Here is a 15208-nt window from a genome sequence, read left to right as displayed (position 1 = left end):
TATTTACCACTGTTTCATCACGTCGAATCTCTCTTTATTAATCACACTGCTTCACGTCGCTTCTCTCCTTAAATATCACCTTTATCAACTACCATTTATCACGTCGCTTCTCTCACTATCTACCATCTCTATCCTCTCATTACTCACCACGTCGTTTCTGCTTGATCCTTATTCATATGACAAAAAATTCGTACATACACCACTCTGTCGACTCCTATTCATGACTCATTCGACCAGTCTATTCCGTCATACTTCCTGACATCCCGCCTGAAAATTGTTATGTTCGATTTGACCCTGCACAACGTTACACACCACAAATTAATACACTGACTATCTACCATAAATTGCCTACTTCTATCCTTAACTTTTCCATAATTTGATGTTAGAAATGTGATGAAGCCCACGAGATTGTTTTCCCTTGATCGTCTCAATCAGCACAGCATTTTCCTGGACAATCCGCCTCACTCTGAATGGTCCACGATACACAGTAAAGAATTTGCTGGTTAGGAATCTGTGCTTACATGAACATTAAATGTGTGCAGAGAATATACAAGCTGGGAGAAATGGGCCGCCCAAGTGTTAGAAACTTTGGTGTTAGTGGTCTCTTTCCCTAACACCAGATTCCGAACAACCATATGCAGCACCTCATAACTGTCACTATGACAATGACATACTACCGATCAGATGGCAGCTAATCTAAAAACTTCGGTCACAATGTTGACCTTTTACATTACGTGTTAAGCACCTGCCATAGTCAAATCGCACTAATTAAACTGGACTCATTGGCGTTATTACATAACATTTTTTTTAGCAACTGGTATTTGAGGAAACAGTCCTTTTACTTTAGTGTTCCAAATAAAAATTTGCAAATTTTGCTGAGATACCAGCCTATCAGATGCCACTACTGGTGTTTTATTCTCTGATCAGAAGTATGGTATTTGCATTCCTGCATATCAGTAGAGTATGTCTGCTACATAGACAATTTTCAGTGCCAGCTGCATGTGTTTTAAGGCAAGACGCTAAGGGCTGATATGTTGGATTAGTTTCTCCCATCCTTCAATCCATTATGACAAGAATGAAATGCCAGGATTGCATGCTCTCCTGTCATTCTGATAGCTTCTGCCGTTCCTATCCTCAACTCTGTCTGACCTATTAGTCATGTCGCCGTTCACAATGTTGTTCTCATTACCCAGTTCCTGTAAGAAGTGCTGAAATGACGCAGAATCGTCTAAGCCTCTGCCTGCTATCACTATATCTCTGCGCAATCGCACTGGCAACTTCGTTATACAGATCCTAATGAGCTCCCCAGTTTCGTATGGCACATCCAAATACCTGTTTCGACTCAGCATTTCCTGATAGAACGACACTGGATCTCTTGTACCACCTTCGTTACAATTTGGCATCATCAATATGCTTTGCTTAACCTGGTCCTGCTTACTTTTCGACCAGAATTCATTTAAAAACTTGTCACAAAACATCTTGTAGCTACTACAGTCTTTAATAACTTCCTGCATTTTCGCTCTAGCCTCGTCCCTCAAATGGTTACACACAAACTTCATTTTGAGGAGCGGTCCTAACGATGAAGGTAATGAATCTTGAAATTCAGACAGCCACAGGCATGAATGTTGGTAATTATCAGGATCCGGAAAACAAGTGTACGTTAGTACCGACACGAAGTGCCTCCTACATTCTTCTTCCACATTTATGTTTTCCGACCTTGGGCTATACCCAGTTGGGTTTGCCACCTGTTTTATCCGACACAACCGTTCTTCTAACTCTCTGAGCTCGTCTTCTTCTTTCTGCCTATTTTCGTTTCTTGAATTTATCTCACTCTCCCTCTGCAGTCTACCTGGTGGTGTTTTACCTTCGCTTCTGCACGCTAATTGCAACTGTGCTAGTTCTTCCCTATGTTTCCTATTTGTTTCTAATTGTGCCTCTTTAAACTGTAATAGTGATTGTATCTCCTCCTGGTTGGCATAAACCTCTCGCTGCATACTGTCAGAGCCTGTTTCGCCCCTCATACTGATCTTTTCTACATCTGCGCTAATCATATTCATTCTGACCACTACCTCCGCAACTTCATCCCTGTGTTTATTTAGCGCCACTTCCTGCCGGGTGACTTGAGCTTCCACGCTGTCTAATGCCCCTTGGTTATCTGCAAGTAAGTCCTCTACTATCTCTTTGATTCGCTCATCCGGCAACATGTCCCTACTTTCTGTAATATCACTCTCTATTGCACTTATTCGTACCTCCAAATTATTGGCTTTTTCTTTCACGGCATCACATACTTGCTTCACAGCACCGAGATTCTTCTCCCCCTCATCTAACCGATTATTAACTGCGGACAGACGCTCATTGATAACTGTGTGTAGCTTCCTCATTGCCTCTTTATTTCCCTTATCCATTGCCTCCAGTCTTTCCTTATTTGCCTCCAATCTTTCCTTAGTTGCTTCAAATCTTTCCTTATTCTCCCTATCTCTCTCTTTATTATCTCTATTCATCGCTTCTAATCTTTCCTTATTATCTTTATTCATCGCTTCTAATCTTTCCTTATTATCTTTATTCATCGCTTCCAATCTTTCCTTACTATCTTTATCCATCGCTTCCAATCTTTCCTTATTATCTCTATCCATCCTCTGTAAAAACTGCAGTAGCACACTGTCATTTGCTACTTTCGGTGCGCTCACCTCGATCGCCTGAGAAACCGTAGCTTCGCTAACTGTAGCTGCACTTTCACTGCATACCTGACCTAGTCCCGGCTCGCCCACGTCGTCGGGAAAAGCCCCCGATTGTGAACAAAGCCCGCCGCTCAAAGGATCACCTAGCAGCGGTCCACTGAACAATTCAGCCCCTTCCGAGTGTTTGCCGTTCCCGCTCATTAGCCCATGGTCGACACCTACTTCCTGCTGCACTGCTACATTTACCCCAGAATCGCTATTCCCCATGGTGGCTACACTTTTCGACTGCGACCTAGTTACTACGGACATTACGCAAAAAAATTATACAACGATCTTCCAGCCTTGGGCAATATAGCAATTAATTACATTAAAAAATAAAAGATCCTCACCAATCCAGAAAGAAATTGCAAACAAAATAAAATTTTACTTCTTAGCGCTATCACAATATACACTCCTGGAAATGGAAAAAAGAACACATTGACACCGGTGTGTCAGACCCACCATACTTGCTCCGTACACTGCGAGAGGGCTGTACAAGCAATGATCACACGCACGGCACAGCGGACACACCAGGAACCGCGGTGTTGGCCGTCGAATGGCGCTAGCTGCGCAGCATTTGTACACCGCCGCCGTCAGTGTCAGCCAGTTTGCCGTGGCATACGGAGCTCCATCGCAGTCTTTAACACTGGTAGCATGCCACGACAGCGTGGACGAGAACCGTATGTGCAGTTGACGGACTTTGAGAGAGGGCGTATAGTGGGCATGCGGGAGGCCAGGTGGACGTACCGCCGAATTGCTCAACACGTGGGGCGTGAGGTCTCCACAGTACATCGATGGTGTCGCAAGTGGTCGGCGGAAGGTGCACGTGCCCGTCGACCTGGGACCGGACCGCAGCGACGCACGAATGCACGCCAAGACCGTAGGATCCTACGCAGTGCTGTAGGGGACCGCACCGCCACTTCCCAGCAAATTAGGGACACTGTTGCTCCTGGGGTATCAGCGAGGACCATTCGCAACCGTCTCCATGAAGCTGGGCTACGGTCCCGCACACCGTTAGGCCGTCTTCCGCTCACGCCCCAACATCGTGCAGCCCGCCTCCAGTGGTGTCGCGACAGGCGTGAATGGAGGGACGAATGGAGACCTGTCGTCTTCAGTGATGAGAGTCGCTTCTGCCTTGGTGCCAATGATGGTCGTATGCGTGTTTGGCGCCGTGCAGGTGAGCGCCACAACTAGGACTGCATACGACCAAGGCACACAGGGCCAACATCCGGCATCATGGTGTGGGGAGCGATCTCCTACACTGGCCGTACACCACTGGTGATCGTCGAGGGGACACTGAATAGTGCACGGTACATCCAAACCGTCATCGAACCCATCGTTCTACCATTCCTAGACGGGCAAGGGAACTTGCTGTTCCAACAGGACAATGCACGTCCGCATGTATCCCGTGCCACCCAACGTGCTCTAGAAGGTGTAAGTCAACTACCCTGGCCAGCAAGATCTCCGGGTCTGTCCCCCATTGAGCATGTTTGGGACTGGATGAAGCGTCGTCTCACGCGGTCTGCAAGTCCAGCACGAATGCTGGTCCAACTGAGGCGCCAGGTGGAAATGGCATGGCAAGCCGTTCCACAGGACTACATCCAGCATCTCTACGATCGTCTCCATGGGAGAATAGCAGCCTGCATTGCTGCGAAAGGTGGATATACACTGTACTAGTGCCGACATTGTGCATGCTCTGTTGCCTGTGTCTATGTGCCTGTGGTTCTGTCAGTGTGATCATGTGATGTATCTGCCCCCAGGAATGTGTCAATAAAGTTTCCCCTTCCTGGGACAATGAATTCACGGTGTTCTTATTTCAATTTCCAGGAGTGTATCCCATCAAAAAATAAAAAAAAAATCTTAACAGCAAACCCTAACAGCAAAATATCCTGTCAAAATATCCTGGCAAAAAATATCCTGGGAAAAAATATCCTGGCAGGGTCGAAATTATGAGAGGCACCCACATGCCTTGCTCATACTGTGGCATCAAGCAGTCAGGCCTGCAAGATGAGTGGTCTGCCAAGCGAGTGGATTCATTCTTATTTATCGAGTAATATGAACTCTCATACTCACAATTAAGTTACCAATTATCGTCCTACATGACTAATACGCAACGGAAACGCACATCTGACTATCAGTGATTTACAGAACTCTGACTGTTCACTACGCACTGGCAATACCACATTTTCTTTTTTGTCTTTATTTAACGGCTTTTATCAACAAGTGGCCACCGCACTGAATATGAATGGCGCACACATTATAAATTCGGGACATCATGACAACATACAATTCGAAGGAAAAGTCATCCAATCTTTTTCTTTTCACTACCTTATTCATTCCGATAAATTCTATAACCTAAACACACAAATTCTATAACCTACAACAATAACACATGAGAAATTCCGCCCAGTGGGCATGGCTTTACAATGGTGAATCTCTATATTATGGTCTCGTAATTATTTAACGCTACAGTGCACTTTCTGGATAGGATGGTGGATCTTTTATTATTTCTCACACTTCGACTCTCACAATCATCATCACGAGACTTTCCTCCAGACCGAGCAGTACAAAAGGAACATGCATACCCACTACCTCTGAAACTACCTTGCTACTCTCCCATGCAAACCACACATACTTAAATTACATGACATACACCACACTGCAACATGAAATACAAGACAGGGAATAGTCACAACATTATCACTTTCAGCTTTCCCACTTCAATTAATATTTATCCCAGTTTCACACGACACTGCCCCACTTCGTAATTCTACTTTCCTACTGTGAACTCTGGAGATATATGCACGTCTTCCTGTGCAGTGCAAGCCATGTGGCGTTGCTGGATAGACGGCCGACTCACCTTGCTTCTCTCTCACAGTTTGAATCTAGCGTCACACGGAATCATATCACGCAAAGTAATATTAAGAACGTATTCATCACACACGCGAGTCCTCAACTGATACCATGGACGAGTACTTCTCTTTATCCTTTGTCTCATACACAGATTGAGACTCGCACAGTACTCACCACGTGGAAGTACTCGTCTCTAATTTCAAGTCCTGCACACGCCATTTCTTAAATATTTCAACTTATGGTACACACGCTATTTCTTAAATATTTCAACTTATTGTACACACGCTAGTAATTCAGCTTAACTTAAGCACACGGAAGTATTTCAACTTACTGCTACACGTGGTTTCATTGTGACCGTTGGTCACTTCCGAAGATTACTACAATCCCATTAATATTACCTGCCTGACATTTAAATCTCAAAAGTTCCTGAAATAGAGAAATTATTATATCAAACTGCTCTTAAATATTCCACTTGCATACCATGTCTCCACTCTTTTGTGTTTACGGAGCACAACTAAAACAGGTCTTAACAGCACAAGATCCAGCGGCAGAGAGCTGAAATATGGCCGTTCTCGAGGTCCTCTCGCACCTCTGTCGAGGTGGGGGAAGACCATGCTACCGTATTGGTCAGCCACATTTCAGGCGCTCAAAGCTCAGATAAATTTCATCCCTTTGGTCCCATCAAATGTGGCCAAAGGATCGTCTCAAAGATGATCATATATTCACATTCACTATCTGTGGTTAGCAGACAACCATACATTCATTCATTTCACAGATCTCACCAAACTGGATGTAGGGATTTACTTTGTGGGAGTGCACATGTGACCAATTAAATAAATAAATTGTCATTCTTTCCCACCCTGGTATCCGGCTTCGCTGCATTTATTGAAATTGAGTTATTTTACAAAAAAAATGTGTTGTTCTGACAAAAACAATGAAGTATGTTGTACCTATTTTCAATGTCAGGCGGTACTGTACCCTTTCAATCCAGCATCCTGCCTCCCTCCCTATTGTTGTTCGCATCCTCCCTACATGACAACTGTGCATTTTGGGGGGTGGGGGGAGATAAACGTGCTGGCACACACTGTTGTCAGCACACCGGTTGGCAAAAACGTAGTAAGAAGATTGATAGTATGCGCTGGATCAAGTGCGCCTATCAGGAGAAGGGGCAGAGGACAGACTCGCAAATAATCCTCCGCCAACGCTCTCTCGACTGCAAGTAGTTAGATAGCCATCGTGGACTGGAGGGCTCAGTCTCAGACAGTCACCAGCTCAGTCACTAGTTCAGTCACTGTCCTAGATGGCGCTGTCTATTCGCATCACGAGCTACAAGGGTGTATAGTGACTGGAATAGTGTTTATAGCAGGATTTCTACTTGATCAGTAGTGAGGCTAACATGGACTATTATTGAAGATCTTGTACCACACCACATGGACCCTTAAGTTTAAGTAGCAGCGATCTGTTCAGATAAATAAAGAACTCTGTTAATACATGTGTGTAGCCGTGTTGTAGAAAGAGGATACCAGCCACTAAACAACATGCTCTTCCTTGATTCCTAGGGTACAAGACTCTACAGTGGCAACAAGAATACAACAGTAGTCAAAATATTGAAGCTAATAAAAACCTGTTGCTGTTGATATTCCTAAAAGTGTTCCATTTTAGTTAATTAATATTAATTTTGCTTTAGCTGATAGAATGTTTGTGAAGTATGCTGATGATTGTCATTGAGAAACAAATATTATTACTTCATTCAAACCTAATGCTGAATTTGGTGGACTGCTAATTCACAAACCATATTATCTTGTTTATATTTCTATTTTTGACACTATAGAGGATTTTAAAATTGATATAACTGAAGAAAATGATAATGTAATTGATTTCAGTGGTACTACTATAACAGTTACTTTAGAAATGTCTTAATAAAATTTTATCCATAGTGAATAATGAACAAGATCGAGAGCTAACACTTTTACTCATTTCCTGTGAATGCAAAAGGTAAATATAATTTAAATGTTCGTTGCAAGGATAGTGAAATTAACATAAATATATGGGATGGATGGCTTCACCTGACAGGGTAGCCAAGAGTGCTGATGCATTGCTTCCTGGACTCAGGTAGGCGTGTCGGCCCTGGATCGAATCCGCACAGTGGATTAATGATATGGGCCGGTATACTGGCCATCCTGGATGTGATTTTTAGGCGGTTTTCCACATCCTGATAGGTGAATACCAGGTTGGTCCCCACGTTCTGCCTCAGTTACATGACTCACAGACATTTGAAAATGTTTGCGCTATTCCATGACTTACGCTAGGTGCAGACAGATGGGGTACACAGATTCTGTCCCAGGGGGTTTGGGGTGGTTGGAGGAAGGGCATCTGGCCTCCCTCTGTAAGTTACACTGCCAAATCAATAGTAACATGTCAGATCCCATATTGCAGTGGGACAAAGGCCGCAAGATAGGAAGAAATAGGGGATGGATGGCTTCATCCTAATCATGCTCAATTGCACATGAGCTTTATGACTGTTAAGGCTGATGAATCAGATTACATGACATATGTTGTGAAATCCAATAAAAAAATATTTGATAGTTCTGTGGCAAAGTCATTTGATTTTATAACTATAAAGAAAGCATATAATATTATATCTACAATTGAACATACTTTTATTTCATCATAAGTTTTGTTAAATTTAACTTCATCTCTTGCTGATAAAATAGGTATAGAAGGACATATACTACTTAATGATGGAAAAATAAAGTGTAATAAAAACGAGGTGTTTTGTCCACGTGGAATGCTTGGTAGATTTTTCAAGATTTACAACAGATTTATGTGGGAGGCAGATCTTACTGTAATTCTTCCTTGGAATTCAAGTGCTGAGATTCTTAGATGGGCTGATTACAATGATACTGCAATTGAAATTAAAGCTATTTTGCCATTATAAGTCAAAAGTTTAGTAGAATATTCAAAATGTATGTGCCTACTTTTAAATATGAACGGACTTATGAGCCTGAATAACTGGAAAATGTCTGAAAAATCCCGAGTTCAGGTGGCAGGATTACATGGGAAGAAAAATACAGAGTAAAGTATCACAAATTAATACAGTTCAGTAGAGATTCATATCCCAAATTTTGTGTTTGTAACTTTTCAGACAAATTTTATAAATAATCAGTCATTCGAGTCTTCATTATTCTGTCACATTAAGCTATGGAACAAATACCGTAAAAAGGAAAGAAGTGAAGTTTTCCCTCAGGAGATATGGAATATTAATGTATAAAGTAATCTTCTGCAAACACAGTATGGGTTTCTCAATTTTAAAAATATTACACTGCTGAGAGGAGATATAGACGTTAATTCATATAATTTTGTAACAAATTATTCAATTTACATGATTAATATGACTTGTCAAACAGTATTGCTAAATTCAAAATACAGCAGTGAAATAATTTGCAACTTTTAATGAAAAAGTACCTGTAGATTCTCTAGCATATCCAGTAATGTTTGATAAGAAGGTTTTCATACGTGATACACAACATAAGAAACTTAATGAGAATTTTTAAACTGAAATTTTTGTATATCCGATTTTAATCATTGTTATTGTTATGGATAGCTCTTTTTACTTAGATAATGTCAGAACATTGAATTTTTTAACTAACAAAAATATGGAAGAATATGAAAAATGTATTTAGTAATATATATATAAAGAACATCTATCTTTCTACCATAAAATTAAAGTTACATGTAAAAACAACATTTGATAATACTCTTAAGCCCAATAAACAGCAAAGAATTATGGAAAGTGAGGAATATGTAAAAATAAAATAAATGGAATCCACTTTCCTTATTTTCTTAAATTCGATATTTTTTGTGAAAAAGGGAATGTAAAGAAAACCTTGTGCCTCATTTGTTTTCTCGTAATTTTATACGTATTTTGCAATAAAATTTACATTTTTCTGTAATTTTATATGGAAAAAGTGAGCCAGAAATGAAAATATGGAATAGTAGGAGGAAATTGTAATTACAGGCTAAATTTTTGAAAAGTAAGATCTCTTTTTTTTAAGACAAAAAATCGGAGAAACTAGAAGAATTTGTTGTTTGGCCATAATTGGCGAAAGCTTTGTTAATTGGCGACATTTGGCTGAGATCTAGCACAACAGAGTAGTCGTTCTCTGGCTGTGGGTTGGAAGCAAATTTTAAGAGTTGCTTGCTGTCTGCCACTGGAGTTGGTCATGTACTTTGCCATCCATGGTGCTACGTAATTTCATTCACAGTCCAACCACCCAGACCAACACTTCGCTTTTTCGCACTTGCACTTTGATCGGTCACCAAGGGAGAGCCCATCATCATTCAACAGCTGATGCTGAGTAGCAACCGTAATCAACAGGGTCTTTCCTCCCCTTCTCGTAATTCAGAAGCACACTAGATTCCATCCAGTGTCTTTTGTACTATGTTCTTGCCAACACATGCTACATTTCTGTTAATATACATGATCGTCCCTTGCACAAATGCTTGATAAATTTTGTCTTCCATTTAAAGAAAGTAAACGTAATATTACCTTTTAGGATGGCATTTATCTGTTAAAAAGTCACACTCAGCAAAATTTTTTCCCATTATCATTTTTGGGGGGGGGGGGGGGGGCAGAACTATGATCGGTTAATTTAATGAATCAATGCGCACCTTGTGCAGACTCAGTTTAAATCCACATGGATGTGATTTACATAACATTGTGATTTTGCCACCCTAACTTGCATATGAGTTAAGGGTCACACAATTGCAGGTGTAAGGGCACTGACACATAGACAAGCGATTAGCGTAACGTTCGTCTGTTTCCCACGTGCCTGTGGCCAATTCGGAAAAGTGAACTATGATGACGTTATCACCAAATGCCTCCAAAGAGGATCAGTGTGCTGTTATTCTTTTTGTGGCTGCGGAAGGACAATCACTAGTAGACCTCCACTGGAGAATGAAGAACGTGTATGGGTCTGCATGTCTGTCGAAATCCATCACTGTCGAATGGTGTGCCAAGTTCGTAGTGGTTGCTGTTCGAACCCAAATGGGAGATACTTGAGCGACCGTCTTATAGTCCTGATCTCTCCCTACGCGATCATTTCGCCTTCGGACCCTCAAAAAAGCGCCTGAAATGTCGACAATTCCTGTTGTACGAAGATGCTTTGCAGGCACTTACGGACTTCTTCACGCAGCATGTCTGTGTTCTACCAAATGGGTATTTTCAGCCTAGTGCCTCAAGAGTTCACGACCATTTTGCCTGATTAAGGTGCCGATTCTGAACTGTGCAGTCTTCGAACAGAAACTTTTTCATGGTACCTTACATGAAGGCCCAGTTCTTGGGAGAGAGGATATCAGAAACGGCATTGATAGTTTTCTGTTGGCACGCTACTGTAGGTGACAAGGTTCTGGATATCCACCACTTACCATAGAACGTGGTCGAACGCTTGCCCACTCTGTGAAGTAGGATAGGTGGCGATACACATCACGTCTGATGAAAGGGCACAATGCCGGTACTGGTAAAGTGTTTCACAGCGCAGCATCCAGCGCATATGGTTTTGCGGCTGTAGGATTACTTATGTGTTCCCACAATGTGTCAACGACAACATCATCTACGATTGCAGTGGGCATGGAGTCATCGATATTTTTTTGTGGGTCAGTTGGTACTTGTCAATGAATAAAATTTCTTGTTACATCAAATCGATGATGGGGTCCAGATAAAAAGTAGTGTGTGCCACAGACACATGTCGATTACGGAGAAGACGATATTCACCTGGACGTAAATGGGATATGTAGTGCTAATAGAAGGCACCATGACAGCTGTAGACTACGTGAAAAATTTGGTGGACCACCAGGGCCCCTTCACAATGTCTTTCGCCAACGGCAGTGGTATCTTCCACCAGCACAGCTGTCCGTTTCACATGGCTGGAGTCTTGGTGCAGAGGCCTGAGAAGCAGGATACTGAACTCGTGTTGACGTCTTGGTCAGCAGATTCGCCTTACCAAGCACTGTATACATCCATCCCACGAAGAATCACTGCTATATTGCCTTCTAAGAGGGACCAAAACGCTACTAAGTTGATGGTCAGCGTGTTTTATATTAAGCAGTGAATGTAGACGGAAAAGTATTTTCTTTAAAGCAAGATCTTCTTTTTATTTTTGATGGCCAGTAATTATGAGTAGCGTATGGTGCCGGTGCGCTACGGTGGCAAACGGATAAGCTGGCTGACCAAACAGACTGAGAGAGTGCTCCGCGCCGCCTTGAAGCTGCACGTGGGCCAGCGGTGTCCACTGGCACGGGGTCAGGGGTGCCCACTCGCGCGGCGTTAGAGGATTAATTAACAGCGCCGCTCCCTGGAGAACCCTCCCGTTGTTTTCCTTCCATTTGTTTCCCCCGGACCGGCCTGCCAATTGGCGCTGTTGACACTCGACGCCCCGGCCGCACTTTTACACGAAATCCAGCGAACGCTTTCGCACCCGCGCACATCGCTCTTTTGTCTGTTCACCACTGTCGAGTCCGGCGCACTGCGCCATTTAATCTGCTTCCCCTTTTATTTGCACGAGCCGTTTTTCCTACAATTACTAACTATTGTTGTTGGAGTCGTTGCCGTCAGCCTTTTTACTGCAACGCATCACTTTTCACTAGTTTTGGCGTACCATCCATTTCCACACTTACCTCATATATCCCGTGAGATGTTTAAATAAATGTGCTACTGAGGGTATAGCATAAACATTTTCCCGTTATTTCTGCGAACTGTGTCAAAAGTTATCAATGTTTTCCATTCTTAAAACGTCCGACACAGTTGTATTCTGGATGCATCACTGCCAAACCAGTGCATCTAACTGATATCTTGCTTATCTAATAAAACTTTTTAATATGTTAAATGGTAAACATATCCTCTTGTTCCGTAAAACTGTATTTATTTGGTAACAAACCCATTCTCGGCTTCTTAGCCTAGCGGCGGATGACAACTGAACGTCGAAACCACAGAGAACCTGGTGTGCTATTTACATAGATACTATTTATACACATAGAATAGATGCAAAGGAATGACATTTTTGTGTCATGAGGAAATAGTTTCATTAATTAAAAGGAAACATTTTCTATTTGGAGATATATTTAACAACTGATGACAGATAATTTGAACATAAGAGAAGCTGCAGATAAAGTAATAAAGATTCATCCCTTGCCGATCATTTCTTGAGGGAAAGCCTCTCACACAGTCACAACACACTGGCGTACCTAAAAGGCTCTAGTAAGCCAGTTGGCATTCGAAACAGCTTCCATTTGTTTCGGAATGAATAAGTACACGTCCTATAGGATTTTCAAGATAATCTTGTACCATTCTTCTTGCAAAACTGTGGCAAGTTTAAATAACGATTATGGACTTAGGTAGCGATTAAGCACCTTTCTCTCCAAAGTAGACCACAAATCTTCAATAATATTAAGTTTTGGTGACTATGGTGACCAGGGGAGACGCAACAGTTCATCCTCGGACTCACAAAACCAGTAAAAGACAATACAAACTGTGTGAATAGGTTCTCTTGGCGCACTGCATTCCCATTGAGGAACAAACGTTGTACCATGCAATGGACCGTATCATCCAAATTTGACACATAACCCCTGGGAGTAATGATGGTTCGAGAGTAATCGCGAGTATTTGACACATAATCCCTCGCAGTAATGATGGTTCTAGAGTAACCGCGAGTACCCTGGAATGCTACAATATGGCTTTCCAAATCATCTCTGAACCACTGTCATGTTTGATTCTTTTTGGGGCGTAAATTTGTGCAAAACCTGGAAGCAGTGTGAAACAGATCTCATACGGACCAAAGGCATTTTCCGTTGCTTGAGTAGTCCTGTTTTATGGTTTCGGGACCACGTTTTCGTGTATTGAACATTTGCGTCACTGACGATTGATTTTGGAAATCCAACTCGGCCTGCAGTGCCCTTTTTTATGGACCATTATCCGTGTTGTTTTTGTCCCGACAGTGTTCACGAGTACAAGATTCGGTTCTGCAGAGAATTCTGTGGCTGTCGTCCTCTTATTTTTCGTCACAGTCCTCTTCAATGACAGTCCGTCACGACCATTCGAGGGACACTTTCGTCCTCGTTATGACTTAGGGAATGGTGATTTACGCTTTCCCTGCGTGCGCTGTAAATCTTCGATATGGTGCCTCTTGAAGTACCAAACACTTTGGCATCCTTGGTTATGGAGGTCTGCACCATACAAGCACCAGCAATTTGCCCACTTCCGAAGACACTTAGCCCTGACACGGTGCGCTGAAAACTACACAGGACGCTGTTCTGATTACGACTGATACTTGCAACGTACTGAGGACATTGCGGAGGTGCTTTCATGGTGAGATACAACAACGCAAATGTAGGTTTCGCTAACATCTGAATTTGTGTTCAGTCGTGCATTTTCGCGATGTTTCCAACTTTTTGTCCGATCCCTGTGGTTCCAAATTACCAAATTTATTTAAGTTTCAGTTGCACAAGTATTATATTACAATTGTAAATGAAACGTTACTTTTCATTAGATGTTCAATGTATCTACTTCGTGTCATGACATAAAAAAATTTAATGCTTTCCTATCTAAAAACTGTACATGTTATCATTTTTCTATCTTTCGTATCTTCAATGCAAATAGTATCTGTGTAAATAGCTCGTCATTTTATCTGTGTTGCCAGCATTCGGCTGTCAACTATTGATATATCTCGGAGTCACATTTAATTTTTTGCTATCGTAAGATATAAAGATTGGAGTATTATTAAGTGAGTGTCAGTACCTTCTGTACTGGCAAACAACAGTTAACGTTCGTTTCCTGCATGAGGCGGAGTTGTTACACGAGAACTATCTAGGTAACAAGCGACGCAACTTCGTTTATGAGTAGTGCTAGCAATTGCACAGCAGCGTTGTAAGCGTTCTTTACTATGGTATGAGAGTTATCAAATGCACGACTTTGTTAGCATGATTTGCTCTTGCATAAGAATTACCTGATGTCGAACATGAAATTTGCCCGGATGTAAACAATAGTTTAAGCACTTCTAATACATGTGAAAGTTAATTGTTTATGTCATTGTACTGTTCTATATTCTGTGAACCACTCTTCTAAACCCATGTGTTTAAACAGAGAGCAATAAAATTCAAAGTATTGTTGCTTTCTATAAACGGCTTAAGAACAAATAGACTGACGAGACATAATCAAAGGAGTAAAGGAGTCGGATATTTTGGCGGTTGACGCACAGTCGATCTGCATTGGTACTGTGTGAAGGTTATTTACTTACCAGTGGACGTTTCTTGCTATCGATTGCAAAAATGACAACTTGGAGAAAATATTTCGCAAAAATAATTTTTCACAATAGTATACGTAGGTAAAGAGTATTTTGGGTGGAAGAAGGCGAAAAGATATCCATTTTAGCGTGAAGGAATGTGTGAGGTCACAATCAATGGTCGCGAGCTAACCTCCGAGGAATCTTCTCATGGGAAGCACCAGAGCACACGTCCCACCAAAAAATAGAGATGTTTATTCGATTGGCAAGGTGCTAAGGATGTAGGAGGGGAAATGGAAACTTCCAGAAATCTTCTGAAGGGAGTATGAGTTCCAGGTTGGCTGGCAGATTCGTGAGCCACGT

Source organism: Schistocerca americana, chromosome 5 (genome assembly GCF_021461395.2).
Source record: "Schistocerca americana isolate TAMUIC-IGC-003095 chromosome 5, iqSchAmer2.1, whole genome shotgun sequence".
NCBI classification, from domain to species: Eukaryota; Metazoa; Arthropoda; class Insecta; order Orthoptera; family Acrididae; genus Schistocerca; species Schistocerca americana.
Note: the sequence above shows the minus strand (reverse complement) of the source record.